This window comes from Lissotriton helveticus, chromosome 1_1 (assembly GCF_964261635.1).
Source record: "Lissotriton helveticus chromosome 1_1, aLisHel1.1, whole genome shotgun sequence".
NCBI lineage: Eukaryota > Metazoa > Chordata > Amphibia > Caudata > Salamandridae > Lissotriton > Lissotriton helveticus.
Genome location: NC_136057.1, coordinates 356,108,243 through 356,128,389, shown reverse-complemented (window position 1 = coordinate 356,128,389; position 20,147 = coordinate 356,108,243). Strand labels below are relative to the sequence as shown.

At 48.9% G+C, this 20,147-nt stretch overlaps 1 protein-coding gene across 27 annotated transcripts in view; it reads right to left on the bottom strand.

Moving 5' to 3' along the window:
* The window catches only part of MICAL3 (microtubule associated monooxygenase, calponin and LIM domain containing 3), a 2,019,125-nt gene that overhangs the window by 167,643 nt on the left and 1,831,335 nt on the right, over positions 1-20,147 (bottom strand). The gene's annotated exons all lie outside the window — the stretch shown is intronic.

The following is a 20,147-nucleotide window of genomic DNA, read 5'->3' as shown; positions in this document are numbered from 1 at the left end:
TGCAGCCCTGTGAATGAATTAATTAAACCCTATAGTGTCTTCAGGTGGGGAAGGCCGTGAGGGGTATATGTCATCCTGAGGGACATTTGGAACATCTGGGGTAGTATAATTGTCCCATGGGTCTGGGGATCCTGTGGGCGTTGTTGGATCAGGTGTGTTACCCCCCCACCCCCATATCGTCAGAGCTATCATCCCTGTGTGGTGTGATAGGAGATGCTGGAGAATGTTGTGGTGGTGGTGATGGAACAGGTGAAATAGAAGGGGAAGGCAGTCTTAAGGGAGAGGTAGCCATATCCTTTTTCTTTGAATGCGGAGCTGGAGCTGGTGTGTCCAGTAGTCGCTTCTTTGTAGCCAAAACTAGGTGTCCAGTGATTGGGCCCTTGGCCAGAGTCTTTTGAGCATGGTCTGGGTAGGATAAATCCACTGCAGGGGATTATGCTTTTATTGCGGCGGAAGTCTTGTGAACCGGAATGGCTTGCTTTGGTTTTTTGCCAATGTCTTTCACTGGGGAGGCAGCCGTCTTTTTCGTCTCCGAAGCTTTTTTAGTTTGCGAGTGTTTTTTCGGTTCTGGTATAGTTTTGGGATTCGATGACCTTTTCGGATCCGATAATCTTTTCGGTTACGGTGGCGTGTTGGAATCCGAAGCGGGCTTGCTTGGTTCCGGCCTGGGTTTCAGTGCCGAAGGGGTAGTGGTGTGCTTTGTTGTCGATGACTTGGAAGTCGGGCCGTGGTCTTTTTCGGTGCCGGTATGTGTGCACCCGCAGCGTGTGAAGGTCGACTCGAGCTCGAGTCGCCTGAAGGCTTGGTTAGCTTCTTAGCCGGGCCCGAAGGTGGGGCAGTAGAAGCGGTTTGACGGTGTGCACCCGAGCTGGAGGGCGAGGGTGTGGCTGGGCCTTCTGTGTTGAGGAGGGGTCGGGGTCGACGGTCTTACTTACGACCCGCTGCGCTGGAGTGATGTCCTCGACTTCGGAATCGTCCGCTTCGGAGCTCCTGTCGACGTCATGCTGAGCAGGGACGTTGACATCCTCATCGAAGATGTCGTCCGGAATCGGAGCTGAAGATCTTTGAGCCATTGTTCTCCTCGCTCTTCGGTCCCTGATAGTCTTTTTGGAGCGGAAAGAGGCACAAGCTGAATAGTCTTTCGCCTCGAGCTCCGGAGAGAGATAGAGCTTACACACCTCATGCAGGTCGGTGGGGGAAACTTCGACCCATATTGAGGACACTTTTTAAATGGAGTCCTTTCCATTAGCTGGAGTTGAGGCCTAGGTAGGCCCGAAGGCCGTCGTCGACGACCAGAATCGAGATCCTCGATGTTTGAAGATTAGCGTCGAGTGGAAAGTGTTCGAAACGAAGTTTTGACGTTTTGGTGAGGATTGCGCGCCGAAGGAAATCGGTTCCAACACAGAGCGCTGGAACACATCCGAGCCCAGTGGCGGAAAAAAACAATCTGGGGATGGAGCCGATGCCCATGCGCAGTATCATCCTAAGGAGGAGTCACCTATCTCGTGACTCCGAAAGACTTTCTACAACAAAACAAACTGCAAAAATCCAGGCCCAACACTAGGTGGCCATCTATGCATAGTGTGTAATTTGCAGCTCATATGCCTCGAACATATATTTATTAGGAACTTTGGTGCCATATTGTTTTTTGTAGTCCAGATTTAGTTACTTACACAAATTACTTGACATTGACACCCTATGAAACATTGTTGCATGATACAATACTTGACCCAAGTCTCAATTGAATATATGAGTTATTCCAGTTGTATTTATTGCTGTAATGGATGCCTGCAGGACCTGACTCAAGGACAACATTTGGTCTTTTCCTACTGCATAAAAATGATTAGTAGCCTCAGGGCTAACATGGGTCCTCAGGCCCCTGTCTCTCTTGAGGAGTAGAAGTACATGAAGTAAATTGCCATGCCCTATTCCTCCAAAGGGACCACTTCTATGGCTCACTTTAAAAATAAAGGACTTCCACCTGTAAGACAGAAGCATGCACTGCAAAGCATGTACTTCTTCAAACTGGGGGTCGTGCCCCCCTAGTGGGGCATTAACTGATCCCAAGGTGGTCTCCAGGCTCTGGTCAAAAGAAGCATCATGATGATAGCAGGGCTTTGTTTCAAGCTGAAAACAAATGATCAGCAGTCAGCAACTCTGTAATGGGCCATTTTTAAAAGGTTTAACATAACTCTAATGCTTAAATAAGTCGAGGAATACTTAAACATTGCAAATTGAACAGAGTAATTGTGAAACATTCTGAAGGGGGGCAATGATTTTTTTTATACAGGGGTGGGGGGGCAGTATTAAAATGTTTGATGACCACTCTTCTAGAAGGTGAGTGGCCCAAGAGTGAAGTTGTCGAAAAGAAAAGGATATAGCCCATACACATAACCATGAGCATCCAGAGACCCTTTGTGATCATGTCCCAATTGGTGGTGAAGTAGAAGACCCTACCCCTACCGGAAGCCAGTGGCAGAGGGAGGAGGAGGATTTAAAGTGGTTTGGAGGTGGCAGCTCTAGAGAAAGAGGGATGAGATTGAAATTACTGGCATCTCTTAGGTCTACCTCTCCCACAAAAGGACTTTTAGAGCTCCTGGCTGCGAGGATTGCCCTGCCATGATGGTTGTCCCTAGATGACCCAGAAACAATAGTATTGCTGCTGGAAATGTTTGGCTGGGGAGGCAGGACCCAGTGAACGTGCATGGAGAAGTCAGCCTTTTCACTCAATAGCCTCTTGCATTAGCGCTGCCTGAACATCGCTTCCAGAAATGCCTGCAGCTATGGATTGACCCCTCATGTCATCTAAATACAGGCCATATTTAAGACTATGACTGGAGGAATACAGACCAGCGCTCACCAAACCAGAGAAGAACTTCTTAGTTTGGTGAAAAAGGCTTGAGTTGGCATTCCTTCCTATGTTATTATTATTATTTTTTTTAATGGGGAGGGCCCTTTGGGAGATTGCTTCCTGTTGAAGAGACTAATCCGACGGAGTGGAGAGAGACTGTTTTGAGATGTTCTTGAGATTAGGAGCCTATACTCTACATGCAGATGTCAATAGGATGAGGTAAAGACAACTTCTTTCAACACTGTCAACATAGTTTAAGCATGGAGACCCAATGAGGGGACATTTGACCTAATTGCTGTTTAAATCACTAAGGAATTTGTCAGTTGAAACCAAAGCGCTCTACATCAGCAGGAAAGAAGAAAAGGAACTGAGGCCATTTCAACAGCTATAGCCTTATGTTGATGCATCCTGAGCAGGTCGATCTGAGATTTGAGCCATGTGACTCCAGCTGGCAGTGCCTGAGAGCTATTGCGGGGGGAAAAGATTTTGAGATCCAGTCTAGCACCTGGATGATAAATTTTGCCTGGGCACCAGGCCAGATCTAGAGAAAACTTACGAAAATAAGGCGCGGAATCTGGAAAAAAGTGTCTATCAGAAGCATTCGCTTAGGAGAATGTTATCATATATATTTATATTGACTTTGAGCATTATCCTTTGGGGTCATCTTGTCACCAGGGACCAATCCACATCAGTGCCGCTGCATAAAGAGTTGGGGGAAAAGGACTGTGTGAGGGTGTATGTATGTATGTATGGTCATGTGAACAAGGCTCCGTTGAGCCGAAACGTCTTTGACAGTACCTCTGCAATAAAAGGAAAAGCAGGAGCCCATTTGGTCCGTGTCCGAGTTTCTTTTGTTGGCTGGCGAGAATCGTTGCAGCGCAATTTGAAAGCGGCATTTCTGGTATGTATGTATGTATCTATATATATATATATAAATATTGCCAAACTACTGTGTCCAGTTGGTCTCAAAAGACCTTCATTAGTTTTGTTATCGTGCCAAAATTGTGTATAGGTAATGTCCACTATATCCAAATAACCTCTGAAGCTTGTTGCAGTTTCTTCCCCTTTTTAAGCTTAGCTGTCTGATACTAAAAGACTACGTTTCTCTTAATCTAGTATATGTTTTCCACCTCTTGATGAGGTTTTGTTACCAGTAGATTTTCCTCACTCTCATTCTGCATGTGCTCCCTGCCCCAGGCCGTTCTCTTCGATTGCCAACTATTACCATGAAAATCTCTCAATGCAGTAATTAGAGCTGCATGTTATGTCAGTGGCTTTGCCACTGAGTCCTTGATGTATTCTAACTGACCCTGCTTGGTGTTGTATTATGGTAGAAGTCATTAGACGTTTCCAATGAGCCAATGTACGCTTTGAATTAGCCTACCTTATCGGAGTTCCCATCCACATCCGCTCATTTTCTTTAGGTTACATGGAACAAAGAACACGTTACTTACCTTCAGTAACACATTATCTGGTAGAGACTATCTAGCTGCAGATTCCTTACCTTTGAATTCCCCAGGCATCAGGCTGGATCCGGAAACTTTTTTTTGCTGAGCAATACCCCTTGTGCGCGATGTCGGGTGGCTCCATTCAGCTCCGCGTGACATCGTCAGCAGCGGTAGCGTCTGTTATGTTATCGCAATGACTATATAGGTGCCACCCAGGTGCGCGAACATCAGTACTTTTAGTTTTTTCCATGCCAAGAAGTGCAGAGCCAAGAAGTAACTGACGTAGTTGAGTGCAAAAACTAGGGCCCTGAAAGGGGGTAACAACCCTAGCCCTACAACATTAGTCCGAAAGGCGTGAAGGCCTGGGCGGGGCTGTCAGTAATCTGCAGCTAGATAGAGTCTCTACCAGATAATGCGTTACCGAAGGTAAGTAGCTTATTCATCTGATAGAGACTTCTAGCTGCAGCTTCCTTACCTTTGAATCAGATACCCATGCCATACCATCCCGGCGGTGGGTTGCGGACTTATGATCTATACTAACAAGTCTTGCAGGACTGAACAGGCATAATGTCTATCCCTGCGCACTTGACCATCAAGGCAATAATGATTTGCGAACATGTGCAATGATGCCAACGTCGCTGCCTGACAGATGCCATGGCCGTAGTCGCAGCCTTTCCCCTGGTGGAGTGGGCTCTTAAATCCCTCAGGGGGCTGCATCTCCGCCAAGGCATGACAGATTTTAATGCAGAGAACAACCCAGCGAGAGATGGTCCCAGCAAGAGATGGTTCATTTCTGGACTGCCTTTCCCTTCTATGCTCCCACATACCCCAGAAAGAGTTGGTTATCCACCCAGAATTCTTTTGTGTGGTCAAAGTAGAACGACAACGCTCTTTTTGGGTCCAGATGGTGGAGACGCTCCTCTTCCTTAGAGGGATGTCGGGGAGCAAAGAAAGCGGTCAAAGTAATGGATTGGCCCAGATGAAATGGGATCACAACCTTTGGTAAAAATGGTGCCCTGGTGCGAAGCACCACTGTCAGGAAATGACATAAGATAAGGAGGCAAGCTGGATAACGCCTGCAATCCCTCACCCTCCGGGCCGATGTAATCGCCACTAAGAAAGCTGTTTTGATGGTCAACAGCCGGAGGGGTAAATTGTCCAAAGGCTCAAGAGGAGCGCACATCAGCTAAGTGAGGACCAAATTAAGGTCCCATTGTGGCATAATAATTGGCGTGGGTGGAAACAAGTGAGCTAGCCCTTTAAGAAATCTATTTACAATAGGAGATTTAAAGAGAGCTGGCTGATCTGGCAGCCGCAAAAAAGCAGACAGAGCAAAGAGGTATCCCTTGAGAGTTCCCCAAGCAGAGCCTTGCTGGGCAAGAGTTAAAATGAATAAAAGGACAGTAGAAAGAGAAGCTGAAAGAAGGTCAACAGACCTTTCTGAACAGTAAAATACATATTTCTGCTAACAGCAGGCATATACTGAGTTAGTGGAGGGCCGCCTGGCCGCCAGAATTACATAACATGGTCAAAAGCCATCAACTGCTGACGCTCAATCTCCACGCATGGAGGCGCAGAGTTGACAGGTTCGGTGGTGAACCCTCCCCTGCTGCTGCGAGAGAAGTTCCTCCCGAAGGGGCAGCCTGATCAGAAGCTCAATGCTTATTGTCAGAAGCTTTAGATACCAGACTCTCCTTGCCCAGTCCGGAAGCACAAGAATGACTTGGGCCCGGTCGCTCCTGATCATCTTCAGAACACTGGGCAGGAGTGTTATGGTTGGAAATGCGTACAACAGGCCTGAGCTCCACTCGTGAGGAAACATGTCGCAGACCCATAGCCGCCTTGGAAACTCCAGCGCGCAGTACTGCTGACGTGCGTTCTCTTCGGAGGCGAAAAGATCTAACCAAGTTTCTCCCCACTGTAGAAAGAGACCTTGCGCCACCTCCGACTGGAGACGACATTTGTGATCCGTCAGGCATCGACGGCTGACGGCTGAGATAGTCCGTCCTGGCATTCAGAGAACCTGCCAGGTGTTGAAGCACCAGGGTTATGCCCTGCTAGTCCAGCCATGTCCACCCCGCCTTGCTTGTTGCAGTACCACATGGCAGTGGTGTTGTCCCTGAACACCTGCACCAATTTCCCCTTGACAGAGGGGAAACAATGCTTTCAATGCCAAGTAAATTCCTCAGAGCTCCATCAAGTTTATGTGGAGCCCTGTCTCCACCGAGACCAGAGAACCCTGATCGCTATCTCCTCCATGTGGCCGCCCCATCCCAGAAGTGACAAATCCGCCACGATTGTGAAATCTGGTTGGGGAAGGGAGAGAGGTCTGTCGTTGGCCCAATCTTGGTTCGTTAACCACCACTATGTATCCTTCGCAGTTCCTTCCGAGATCTGAACCACGCCGGGGAGATCTCCCTGATGCTGTGCCCATTGGAACTTCAAGTCCCACTGCAGAGCCCGCATGCGCCATCTCGCGTGTCTTACCAACAAGATGCAGCAGGCCAAAGGCCCAACAGCCTCAGTCAGTCTCACCGAAATCCAGGATAGAGGCTGAAATATCAGACTCAATGCCTGAATAACCTGGACTCGCTCCTCGGGAGGATAAGCCCGAAACTGAACTGTGTCCAGAACAGCTGCGATGAAAGGGAGCGTCTGAGAAGGAGTCAGGTGCGACTTCGGCACGTTTATAGAGAACCCCAGCGAATGCTGGAGATTTGCCGTAGTCTGAAGGTTGGAGGCGACTGTCTGGGGCGAGCCCGCCTTCAACAGCCAGTCGTCGAGGTAGAGGAAGACTGACACCCCTAACCTGCGCAGTTCAGCTGCAACCACCGCCATCACCTTGGCGAACACCCGAGGGGCACTGGTAAGGCCGAAGGGGAGCACGGTAAACTGAAAGTGCTTGCGGCCCACCTTGAACCGCAGGTAACGCCTGTGGCGCGGCAGGATGGAAATATGAAAATACGCATCCTGCAGATCCAACGCTACCATCCAGTCCTCTTGGTCTAGGGCAGACAAGACCTGCGCCAAAGTGAGCATTTTGAATTTCTCCTTTTTGAGGAACAGATTGACGGTCCGAAGATCCAAAATGGACCGTAGCCCCTTGTTCTTCTCCGGAATCACAAAGTAGCAGGAATAACAGCCACTGCCTACTTCTGAAACCCTTTCTATAGCTCTTTTGGCCAAAAGAGCTGTAACTTCCTCTTGGAGCTTTAAATGATCCTCCGCCAGCCGTTCCTGACTCGGCAGAATAGTAGGAGGAAAAGAAAGGAAAGGAAGAGAATAGCCCTCCTGGACGATCTGAAAGACCCACTTGTCATAGATCTCCAGCGGTGGAGATAATGACAAATTCTCCCACCCACTGGAGTAGAATGGTCCTGCAGAATCAGCCTAGGAGTGCTTGGAGGCTGCAGTTGTTAGGGGCAGTGTGGTAGATGACTTATGGCCTCCATTCCTAGGACAGAATGTACCACGTACATACTCAGCTTGGGTAGTCTGTGCGGAACGGTGGCTACAATCGGGCTGACGCGGCTGGAAACTCCTTACGTTGCCACAAAAGGAAGACAGGCCACGAGGAGTGGAGAAGAGACCCAAGGATCTTGCCGTAGCTCGAGAGTCCTAATCCTGACCAGGGCCGAGTCTGCCTTTTCCCCAAAAAGCCGGGTTCCATCAAAGGGCATGTCTATCAAATTGGCTTGGACATCCCCAAAGAAGTCAGTTGTACGAAGCGAGGCGTGGCGCCTCAAGGCCACCGTTGTTGAAATCGACCTACCCAGTGAATCAGTTGTATCTAATCCACATCTTCCCAAATGAGTCCAGTCTCTTGGATTCCATACTCGGAGGTGCGGAAGGGAATGCGCCCTGGGAAATAGAAGCCTGCACCACCAAACTTTTTGGGGTGGGGTGTTAGCTGAGGAACTTTGGGTCGCCTGGAGCTGGGCAATGGCGGCATGCAATTGTCCTATTCACAGAAGCCCCTGTGCTAGGCTTGGACCATGTTCCTAGAAGGACATCTGTAAGTGCTTCTTTTAAAGGGCGATAGGGGTTCAGAGGTGGAAGCCCCCGGTTGAAGTACTTCGGTAAGGAGATTATTGCTGACCTGTACGGAGGGCAGCTCCAATTTAAGGACCTCAGCTGCCCTCTTAACCACCATGGCATAGGATGGCCCTTTCTCCGTAGCCACTGTAGGCGGCGAGAGCATGCCAGTGTCTGGGGAAGTACCCAGACCACTGGCTTCTCCAAGTTTCTCATACCAGTCCATTGTCTCCTCAGAGACATCCTGGTTCTCTAGTGGGTCTCCAGACTCCTCCCATTCCTCTACTGAGCCCAGCAAGCCCACAAAGTGCTCAGGCAACAACACAGAACCGCTGGGTTCTGTCGACATTTGAATCGGCGTCGCTCGACGCTGTTCCGGCACCGTGTCATCTGGGATGAGGATTGGACTTGCGCTGCCGACGGGCATCAGCGCCTTCACAGGCACCGACTTCAGATTCAACACCGGGGGAGGTCGCGTTGGAACGACTAACGTCGACTCAGATCTGGGATCGGATCCCTGAGACCCCACCCGCGCCAAGGGCTCACCAGTGGGGTCGTTCCGCTCAAATACTCGGCGCATGGCCCAGATAAATTCTTATTTGAGCAGGAGTCGCTCCGGCTCCTGGAAGGGGGGGATGCGCGGAATTGAATGTGGCTCTGGCTCCGAGAACCCTGCCTAGAGCATCAGTGCTCCTTACCTTTCTCGACGACGGATGCCAACTGAGGTGAAGATAAAGTCTTCGTGGCATTCTTCTTCTTCTTGTGCCTCTTCCCCGAGTGTCCAGGTGACCTCCAATGGGAGGAAGAGCACTTAGGGCTAAGTAATTGTTCCGCAACCTCCTCTTCCTCGAACGAGACCGTGACATCTTCTGAGTCTCACTTGACGGCATCAACTGCCGGGCTGCGAGCAACTTCATCGCTCACTCCCTCAAGGTCTTCGGGCCATCGGCCGACAGTCTGAACACGACTTCGAATTGTGGTCACAATCAAGACACCACAGACATAAGCGGTAGGGATCGATGACCGACATCATGCGGGAACAAGTCCCACAAGGTTTAAAACCTGTCTTTCTACCAGACATCCGTCGCACACAAAGTCGTATCTCAAAAATGTTGACTAAAGTCGAGAAAAGTAGAGATAAAGCCTGCCAAAAAGTGGCAGAGAGGTAGCTCTTCCCGGATCAGCGCTTAACTGGCATGGAAAGAAAAGAACTGACGTCCGCGTGCCTGTATGGAGCCTATATAGACACTGCAACATCATAACCGACCCCGTCACGCAGAGCCGAATGGACCCACCCGACGTCGCGCGCAAGGGGTATTGCTCAGCAAAAGCTTCCGGATCCAGTCTGGCGCCTGGGAAATTTTATGGTAAGGAATCTGCAGCTAGAAATCTCTAACAGTTCATTACTAGAAGTGTATGCAAATGTGGAAGCTGTGGGTGTGTCATGGTTGCGTCATTAGAAAGATATGGTTAGGCCCTGAATGGTGTTGTAGTACATATGAAGGTGTATGGAGTGTAGTACTGTGTATCAAGCACACAAAAAATAACAGTAGGAACGTTTGCAATTTGTCTTGGAGCAGAGTCCAGACTGATTTGCCTATAGGTGGGCGCAAATTGAGGTGGCATGGTGGAAAAAAGAACAGTGACTTGGAATGCAATCCAGAGTGAATGCCAGTGGTTAGACAAATGGCAAGCATTCCTCCCATCACCTTTTGTGTGCTTGATTTGCCTTGTGTGTAGTCTGGTATTGTATGTGGGTCAGGCGCTGGATGAAAAGGGGTTGGTCGGTTACATATTTAGGATACCATTGAGCAGTTATGATGCGGTGTGACTAAAAGTGGCAATGAGCCTTTAAATTGTGTTCAGGTGCACAGTAGAGTTGTGCTGTGGACTAGTGTTGTATGGTGAACTGTTGCATCTTAGGTTGTAGTGCTGCATTATGGTATGTTGTGCTTGTATGTAGTGATGTGTGATGAGTGGGGAGTTGTTATCTAGTGTTGTCATGCTAGATTGTGCTATGTACACAAATATTGAGAAGGTTGTTGGTTTGCTACAGTGTTTGATGATGGTACTGTACTATGTAGTGATAGTGCGGCATGGATCGTTCAGTATGGTGTTGGAGGGCATGGCATTTTGTGGCGTGATACAGGGTGGGGGTCAATTGTGGTAGTTTGTGTTCTGGAGCAGAGGAGCGTGTGTTGGACCTAACAGTAATGCTATATTATCTCTGCTAGTGAGGCAGGGTTAAATTGAGTTATATTTTGTAGGATGATGTCCAACTGAGTACTGTCTACATATGGTGATGTAGTGATTGAGCTAGTCTATGTTGTGAACGGGGAACCGTTTTAGGTTATGTTGTGTGATAGTGTGTCACACTGTGGAGTTCGTTTTCCCATGTGTAAGTACTATTTATTAATCTCATGCATGCGTCAATATGTATTGGGTGATATTTGTTTCTAGGATGGAGTTCACCGGTACAGCAATCTGCACTCCTTGGGACCATCTCCCCAGATGCTTCCTTTTCTTCCAACAACTGGATATAATCTGGATATTCTAACAATGAGACATATGTGAATCCGTTAAACAAAACACACAGAAGGAGACAGCACAAGTGAAACTAGCTGTGATATGTTATGCATTGTACACTATCTTTATCTGGGTTTGCTGGGCTGAGAAGGAATTGTTTCCAATGAACATTAGTTGTGTAAGTAGGCCTAGTAGTACATTACTATAACCAGGTGCATTATTTCAATGCATAGTCTGTAGAAAAGGGATGGCTGACAAGAAAGCTTTACTTTTTTCTGCATATGAAATATTTTGCCATGGATACCACTCTTACTCCTCTGCATGGATACTCTGTCAAACCACAGATTTCTCACCTTAGAATAGACAGAAAAGCAGTACCACCCTAGGTGTAGTGGACTCAGACCAAAGAGTCCTGCAGGATTACGCAGGTGAGGTGTCCTTCAAGTTGGACCTGGCAGTAAAGGAAGTAGTGCTTTGTGAAGGTATGCACTGATGCCCATGTTGCAGCCTAGCATATGTCAAAGACAGGCACCTGGCGAACAAACGCAATGGTAGTAGCCTTGGCTCTGGAGGAATGGGAGCTCAGATTTTCCAGGAGTTGCCTCCTGGTCAGTGTATAGCAGATCTTGATTCAGAGGACTATCCACCTCAATAAGGTCTTTGTCTGCACAGTCTTTTTATTTCTTCACCCTAGAGAACCCCACAAAAAGCTGATCAGCCATGTGGTGTTCCTTGGTACACCACATGGCTTGGGCCTAGCACAGAGCAAAGAAAGCAGGGAGGGTAACGGTCTCCCATTAGTGAATGAAAGTCCTAAATGTTGCCAACGCCCGAGTCCTCAGCACAAACTTGTCTGGGAAAATGATGATATATGGTAGCTGCATTTAAAGTACGAGTTCACTCGTGTGATAAGCTGACATACTCACGAGGAAGAAGACAGACTTCAAAGTCTCAATACACAGCACGCAACTAGGCATTGGCTCAAAGGGCTTACAAATGAGAAACATCAAGATCACGTGTTAAGGTCTTACTGTGGCACTACAAATGGCTTAGGAAGGAACATGTGTGTCTAATCTTTAATTAATCTCATCACAAAAGAAACTTTAAATAAAGATGGTTGGACTAGTAAACACAGGAAGACTGAAAAGACCGACAAATAACCTCTAATAGTGCCCACTTCCAGGCCTTGTGGGACTAAAGATAAATCAAACAAAAGGACAACTAACAGCTTTATTTGTAAGAGATCAATCTTAAGTGTGTCACATCAGGCCACAAATTTGTCCCAGCGTCTGGCATAAATGGACTTTGTGGAAGGGCGCCAGGTGATAAGGATGACATCTACCACCATAGTGAGTTGTTGTTGCTGCTAAATCTCCACACATGTAGGTGTAGACTGCGCAGATTTGGGTAAGGGACCCTGCACCGCTGCAGAGAAAGATGCTCCTTCAGGAGTGGTATCTTGATTGGCAAACAGATGCTCATACCTAGCAGTTACCAGCCTCTCCTGATCCAATCGAGAGGCACTACGATAACCTGGGCATGGTCATTCTTTTTCAGAACTCCGGCAGGAGAGCTAGGTTCGGGAACACATTCAGAAGATCAGAGTTCCATTCCAGCGGCAATGCTTCTCCTAACAAGTGTTCTTGTGGAAAACTCCAAAGCACACAATTTTCGGCACTGCACATTTAGGTTGTAGATGCCACTTGTTATCTGCCATACGCCTCTCGTTCTATTCATCTGCTCTAGTATTAAGGGACCCGGGCCAAAGGGTTAGGATCAGGGAAATGCCACAGTGTCCTAACCAACTCCAGAGGCACAGAGCCTCAAGGCACCTGAGCCCACTCCGCCTTGGCTTTTGAAATACCATGTGATGGTGGTGTTGTCCATGAGAACCTGCATCGGCCTACTCTTGATAGTAGGAAGGCCGTCTGAGCCAGACAAATGGCCCACAACTCCAACAGTCTGATGTGGAGCCATGCTTTTTTTGGAGACCAAAGTCCTCTGATCATCACATCCCACAGTTAGCCTTGCCAGCCCAGCAGGAAAGCTTGGTCACCTCTAGGGCAGGAAATAATAGGGGTCTGAATTGGGCCAATTTCTTAGAGCAGCTACACTATAGATCATGAGCTATCTCCTCTAAAATCTGGATGACGTCTGGCAGACTTCCATGATACTGGTCCCACTAGAACTTTAGATTCCGTTGCAGAACCTGCAAATCCCACCTGGTGCACTTGACAAGGAGAATGCAGGTCCTAAGAGGACACACAATCTCAGAGTTTCTCTCATCGGGATTCAGGACAGAGGCTGAAACTTCAGGTTTATAGCTCAAATATCCTGGACATGTTGTGGTGGAGGGACAGCCCAGAAATACACTGCACCCAAGACAGATCCAATATAAAGAAGACTCTGCGAAGGAGTCAGGAAAAACTTCGGCTCGATGATAGTGATCCACCATGATTTCAGGAGGGTTGCTATCATCTGGAGGGGTCTACGAATGTGGCAAGCCCGCCTTCAACAGTCACTCATCACGATAGGGGAAGACTAGTAACCCTGACGAACAAGTTACTTACCTTCGGTAACGCTTTTTCTGGTAGATACAATATCTGCCTGTGGATTCCTCACCTTGTGAATATCCCCCTGCGTCAGCAACGTTCGGAAATTTTCTTCGTAGTACGCCGACGTGGACGACGTTATAGGAGCACGGCATCGCGCGCGACTCCGTCTGACGTCACCGACTCCTTATCAGACCCACGCCGGCGTGCTGACGTCAGTTCCACCCTTTTTTCCGTGCCTTCGAGGCACCCGGACGGACCAACGACAGCAAATATGCAAATATACAATGTACACAGTATATACAAATCAAATACGCACACAAAGTGTGCAGTAGAAATAGCACAATAGCAGCAAACATATATACATAAAGACCAGGTATAACAGAGTGGACAACGGGGAGGCGGGTGGGCATGTGAGGAATCCACAGGCAGATATTGTATCTACCAGAAAAAGCGTTACCGAAGGTAAGTAACTTGTTCTTCTGATAGATACATCTGCCGTGTGGATTCCTCACCTTGTGAATAGAGTCCCACAGCAGTCCCCACTCCCGGAGGAGGGTGTCCACTCTGCTATACCAGGAAATCTTGGAGAACAGAACGTGCGAAGTGGCCATCCCTCCTCACCTCGGTATCCAAGCAGTAGTGCTTCGCGAAAGTGTGGAGGGAGGCCCAAGTCGCGGCTCTGCAAATGTCCTTAACAGGTACACCTCTAGACAAAGCAGATGTTGTAGACTTTGCTCTAGTTGAATGTGCTCTAATACCCTCAGGAGGGTCCTTACCCGCCAAGGAGTAGCAAATCTTGATGCACAGGACTATCCACCTGGAAAGTGTGCGCTTGTGCACCGCTCTGCCCCTCTTGCAGCCAGCAAAACCAATAAACAGCTGGTCATCCATCCGGAAGTCTTTAGTTCTGTCCAGATAGAAAGACACCACCCTTTTAGGGTCCAGGCGATGTAGTCTCTCTTCCTCCTTAGAAGGGTGAGGGGGAGGATAGAAGGTAGGAAGGGTAATGGATTGTCCAAGATGGAAGGGAGTTACCACCTTAGGCAGAAAAGCAGCCCTGGTCCTAAGAACCATCCTTTCAGCATGAATGGACAGGAATGGGGGCTTGGAACTAAGAGCCTGAAGCTCACTTACCCTCCTTGCCGAGGTGATTGCAACGAGGAAAACCGTTTTAAAAGAAAGGAGTCTCATGGGACACTTGTGCAAAGGTTCGAAGGGAGAACCCATCAAAAAGGTCAGCACAAGATTCAAATCCCAATGAGGAATCACAAAAGGAGTAGGAGGGAACTTATTAATGAGTCCCTTCAAAAATCTCAAAACCACTGGAGACTTAAAAAGAGAGGGCTGATCCGGCAAACAGAGAAATGCCGATAAGGCTGAAAGATACCCCTTGACTGTGGCAACAGCAAATCCTTGCTGCGCCAGTGAAAGAGCAAACTGCAAAATGTCAGACAAATGAGCCCTCAAAGGGTCAACATCCCTCTCCCTGCACCAAGAGACAAATTTAGACCACCTATACGAATAAATGGACTTAGTGGAGTCACGCCTGGCAGAAAGAATAACATCCACCACATCGTGAGGGAGAGAAAAAGAACTCAAGTTGCCCCGCTCAATCTCCAGGCATGAAGGTGTAATGTCTGGAGGTGGGGGTGTAGAACTTGCCCCTCCATCTGAGAGAGGAGGTCTGCCCTGTGAGGGAGACGGAGCGGCGGGTGAGAGGAGAGGTGGAGAGGGTCTGTGTACCACACCCTTCTTGGCCAATCCGGAGCGATCAATATGACTTGGGCCCGGTCTTGGCGAATCTTCCTCAGAACCCGAGGAATCAAAGTTATGGGAGGAAACGCGTAAAGGAGTTGAATTCCCCAACTCAACTGAAACGCGTCCCCCAAAGCTCCTTGCATCGGATACTGGAGACTGCAGAACGACAGGCAATGAGCGTTCTCGTGAGTGGCGAACAGGTCCACCCGAGGAGTCCCCCACATCTGAAAGATGTCGTGAACAACCTCCGGGTGAAGCCTCCACTCGTGATCGGCAGAGAACTGCCGACTGAGAACGTCTGCACGAACGTTCAGAACCCCGGCCAGATGATTTGCCATCAGACAAATCTGATGGTCCTGAACCCAGGACCAGAGGCGCAGAGCCTCTCTGCAGAGACACTGCGACCCTACTCCTCCCTGTTTGTTGATGTACCACATCGCGGTCGTGTTGTCCGTCAGGACTTGAATTGACTGACCGCGAAGGGAGGAAGGCCTTGAGCGCCAAACGTATCGCCCGTAACTCTAGAAGGTTGATGTGAAGCAACCTTTCTTCTGGAGACCTCCAGATCCCCCAGATGAGCACCCCACCCGAGAGTGGAGGCATCCGTGATCACTGTGGCAACTGATGGAGGCAGTTGAAAAGGTTTTCCTTGAGACAGATTGCCTTCTACGCCCCACCAAGACAAATCCGCTGCAGCTTCTCTGGAGATCCTCACTGACTCCCTGAGATCTCCGTTGTGCTGATACCACTGCCTGCGGAGGCACCACTGGAGTGCCCTCATGTGCCAGCGTGCATGGTTGACCAACAGAATGCAAGAAGCCATCAGACCGAGCAGATGAAGGACCTTTAGGACTGGCACAACCGCTCCATTGAAAAAAAAAAAAGGAATCATTTCCTGTATGTCGTGAATCCTTTGAGGTGGAGGGAATGCACGACACACAGTAGTGTCCAGTACCGCACCTATGAACAGGTTGCGCTGGGAGGGCACCAGGTGAGACTTGGGCACATTTATTGAAAAACCCAACTGTGTAACAACTGAGTTGTCTCTTGCAGATGATGGAGCACCTTCTCCGGCGACTCTGCCTTGATCAGCCAGTCGTCCAGATAGGGGAAAACAGGAATCCCCGACCTTCTGAGATGTGCAGCCACCACCGCCATCACCTTGGTGAAAACTCGAGGCGCAGTAGTAAGTCCAAAAGGAAGGACCGCAAACTGGTAATGCTGCCATCCCACCGTAAAACGGAGATACTTCCTGTGCGACTTCAGGATTGGGATGTGAAAGTACGCATCCTGCAAGTCGATCGACACCATCCAGTCTTCTTCCACCAGCGCTTGAAGAACCTGAGCAAGGGTGAGCATTTTGAACTTCTCCTGTTTGAGATAGAGGTTCAAAATCCTGAGATCCAGGATTGGTCGAAGCCTGCCATCCTTCTTGGGTATCAGGAAATACCGGGAGTAGCACCCCTGACCCCTCTCCTGCTCTGGAACCACCTCTATGGCACCCTTTCGGAACAGAGCCAGGACTTCCTCCTGCAGGAGAAGCAGGTGGTCCTCCGAACAATAACCTTGGCAAGGAGGGTAATTGGGAGGGAACTCCTGAAAAGGAAGTGCATACCCATTCTCTACGAGATTGAGAACCCAAAGATCTGATGTAACCGATTCCCAATCTCGTAGAAAATGAGTAAGCCGACCCCCTACCGGACCCACATGATCCAGAATGGCGGATCTAGGGCTGCTTTGCTGATGCTGGTGGGGGTTGGGCATTATTGGAGGAAGTGGAGGAGGAAGAGACTTGACGCCCACGTCCACGACCCTTCTGTCTACCTCTATAGGACTTGTACAGAGGGTTCTGCTGTTGCTGTTGTTGCTGTTGGCTCTGCCTGAAGGGACGAAAAGAAGATCTACCAAAGCCTCTAAACTTCCTAGTTGTCGATCCTCTCATCTGGAGACCCAAAGATCTTGCAGTAGCCCGGCTATCTTTAAATCTTTCCAGTGCGACATCCGCCTTTTTTCCAAAAAGACCAGTCCCATCAAAAGGTAGATCCAGCAACATGGATTGCACATCTGCAGAAAAATCAGAGGACTTTAGCCATGCGGCTCTCCTGGTGGCAACAGTAGAGCCCATAATCCTGGCAACAGAATCAACTGTGTCCATGCCACTCTGAATAACCATGCGTGCCGCAGCCTGAGTATCAGAGACCACTTCATTAAAGTTCTTTCTATCCTCCTCTGGAAGCTTAGATGATAATTGCTTCACAGAATCCATCAACGCATGGACATATCTACCCAAAAGACAAGTAGCATTAGTGGATTTTAGGGCCATGCTGCCTGAAGAGAAAATCTTCTTTGCAGATTGATCCAATTTTTTTGAGTCTTTGTCTGCTGGTACCGGAGGAAACGAACCTGCAGATCTGTTAGAAGTCAAAGTCAAGTCAAATTTTTTTTATTGATTTGGTACTCAACTGAGGACCACAATTATATAACGACAATTTTCTGTACATGTGCATGTTCTGTTAGAACATGCAGCCTGCACCACTAGACTCTCCGGAGAAGGATGAGAAGAGAGAAATTCAGGGTCACAAGGATCCACTCTGTAGCGTCTTGCAACAGACCTAGAAACAGCAGGAGCAGTCAATGGCCTCTTCCAGACCTCCTTTATCGGATCAGTTAAGGCATCCGTGAATGGCAGTGTAGGTTCAATAATAGAAGAAGGAGAGTGCAAGACCTCTGTAAAGATGTTGGGCTTGTACTCAATAGTAGGCAAGGTTAAGTTGAGAAGATCTGCAGCCTTCCTAATAACGACATGGTAGGGTGCCACTTCCTTGGATGGTGCATCAGAAACTGAAGGCAAACCCCACTCAGGAGAGAGCTCCAGACCACTAGCATTCTGTAGGTCTTCAAAATAATCGTCATGATCAAGAAGCTCACCCTCTTCCATATCAGAATCTTCACCCCTTTTATCTTCCAAGAGACGCTGAGCCCTGCGTCTCGACCACTCCACACGAACCGAAGTCAACGGATCCGGTAACGACTCCGACGGAGCCGGTTCCGACGTCGAGCGAGGAGCTGGGGTAACTGGAAGATGAGACTCACGGACTGACGTGGTACCTCGATCCAAACTACGAGGTCGATCCGGAGTCGGCGAAGCCGCATGCGGAGTCGAAGACCTCGGCGGAGCCGTACCGAGCCAAGGTGTAAGAGGCGCCCGCATAAATGGCACAAATGGAGCTGGGGCGTAAGACTGAGGAATGCCCAAGTTGTAAGCCAATGGACCCATGGGACCAACAGGTGCTCCAGCGGGGTACATTGCTCTGGAATAAACTCCAAACATCGCATTAAGGAAATGCGAGGGGTCCTGTCCAGGACCAGGAAAAGGAGGGTACGAACCTACCGGATGTTCTGAAGGAGGACGATCTGACATAGGCTCATTCTGACCTCCCTGATCCACAGGAGTTTCCATCGGAGTTGGAGTTTGAGGAACTACCTCCTCCTCTTCCTCATGCTCCGAAGAATGTTGAGACATCGGATCCGGTTCTTGTTCCGGAGCCGGAGAACATCCGAGAGACTGAGCAGGAGAAGGAGAAACGAAGTCCTTATGATGCTTACGAGACTTCTTCTTCGAATCCGAAGACTCCTTTCCTGAATGATGTCTAGAGCTGTGCTTCCTCCTCTTGTGCTTCCTCATCGAGGAGCTCGAAGCGTGACCCGAAGCCGATTTGGATCCAGATCTCGATCTCTCCCTGGACCTCTACTTCGCTCCGGACCTCGACCTCGCTCTGGATCTCGACCTCGACGCCGACCTCGACTTCAAACGAGATTTTTGCCTCGACTTCGAGCGTCTCGACGTCGACCTCGAAGATCTCCCAGTCTCTCTTCCTTTTATTTTCGCAAGAAGAAGTTTTGCCTCGCGCTCTCTTAGTGCCTTAGGGTTCAACTTGAAGCAAGACCGACAGTGCTTAACGTCGTGGTCTGATCCAAGACACCACAAGCAATCGCCATGCGGATCGGTGATCGACATCATTCGAGTGCAGGACCCACATTGCTTGAAGCCTGTCTTCCTCGACGACATCCTCGATAAAAGAAGAAGAATCAAAGGAAAAACAGTAACACTGTAATAGTAGAAGATACAAAGTATCGCAGAAGATCTCAAAAACCGTTAGCGTCGAAGACGCGGAAAAAGGGAACCGACGTCATCACGCCGGCGTGGGTCTGATAAGGAGTCGGTGACGTCAGACGGAGTCGCGCGCGATGCCGTGCTCCTATGACGTCGTCCACGTCGGCGTACTACGAAGAACATTTCCGAACGTTGCTGATGCAGGGGGATATTCACAAGGTGAGGAATCCACACTGCAGATGTATCTATCAGAAATCTGAAGACAGGCCGAATCCACTTTTGTGAACACCTAAGGGGCGCTAATGATGCCGAAAGGGAGCACCGAAAACTGAAAATGCTTGTTGCGTAACTTAAACCCCAGGGAATGTCTGTGAGGCTATCGGATGGGTATATGAAAACATGAGTTCTTCAGGTCCAAGGGCACCATCTAGTCACTGGGATTGTTTTGGTGGCCAAAATCGGAATCAGCACTGTAATCTCTTTCAGGGCAGATTGGGTCTTGGAGTTGGAGTGGCAGCTTGTATGAGATTAGTCATTAAGAGTCATATGGTGTAAAGGAAAGATGAACTAGTGGCAACCCGACTAGGGACCCTTTTGATTAATTCAGGCCAGGAAACATGCCAGAGGAAAGGTGGAGCACACCAAAATCCTGCATCATTGCCTTCTTAAAGGCTTCAATCTGCTGTGGTGTTGCGGATGGCCCAAGAAAATCAGTGCACACTGGAATAAGCTAAGGAATCGGCTGCACAATCAGACCTTAATGGTGCATAACTCACTAGTGCCTTCTCTTTTGATTCAGTGTGGGGACAAGGGATTGAACTCCTCTTTGATTGGACTTACTGGAAGACTTTGAGCACGAA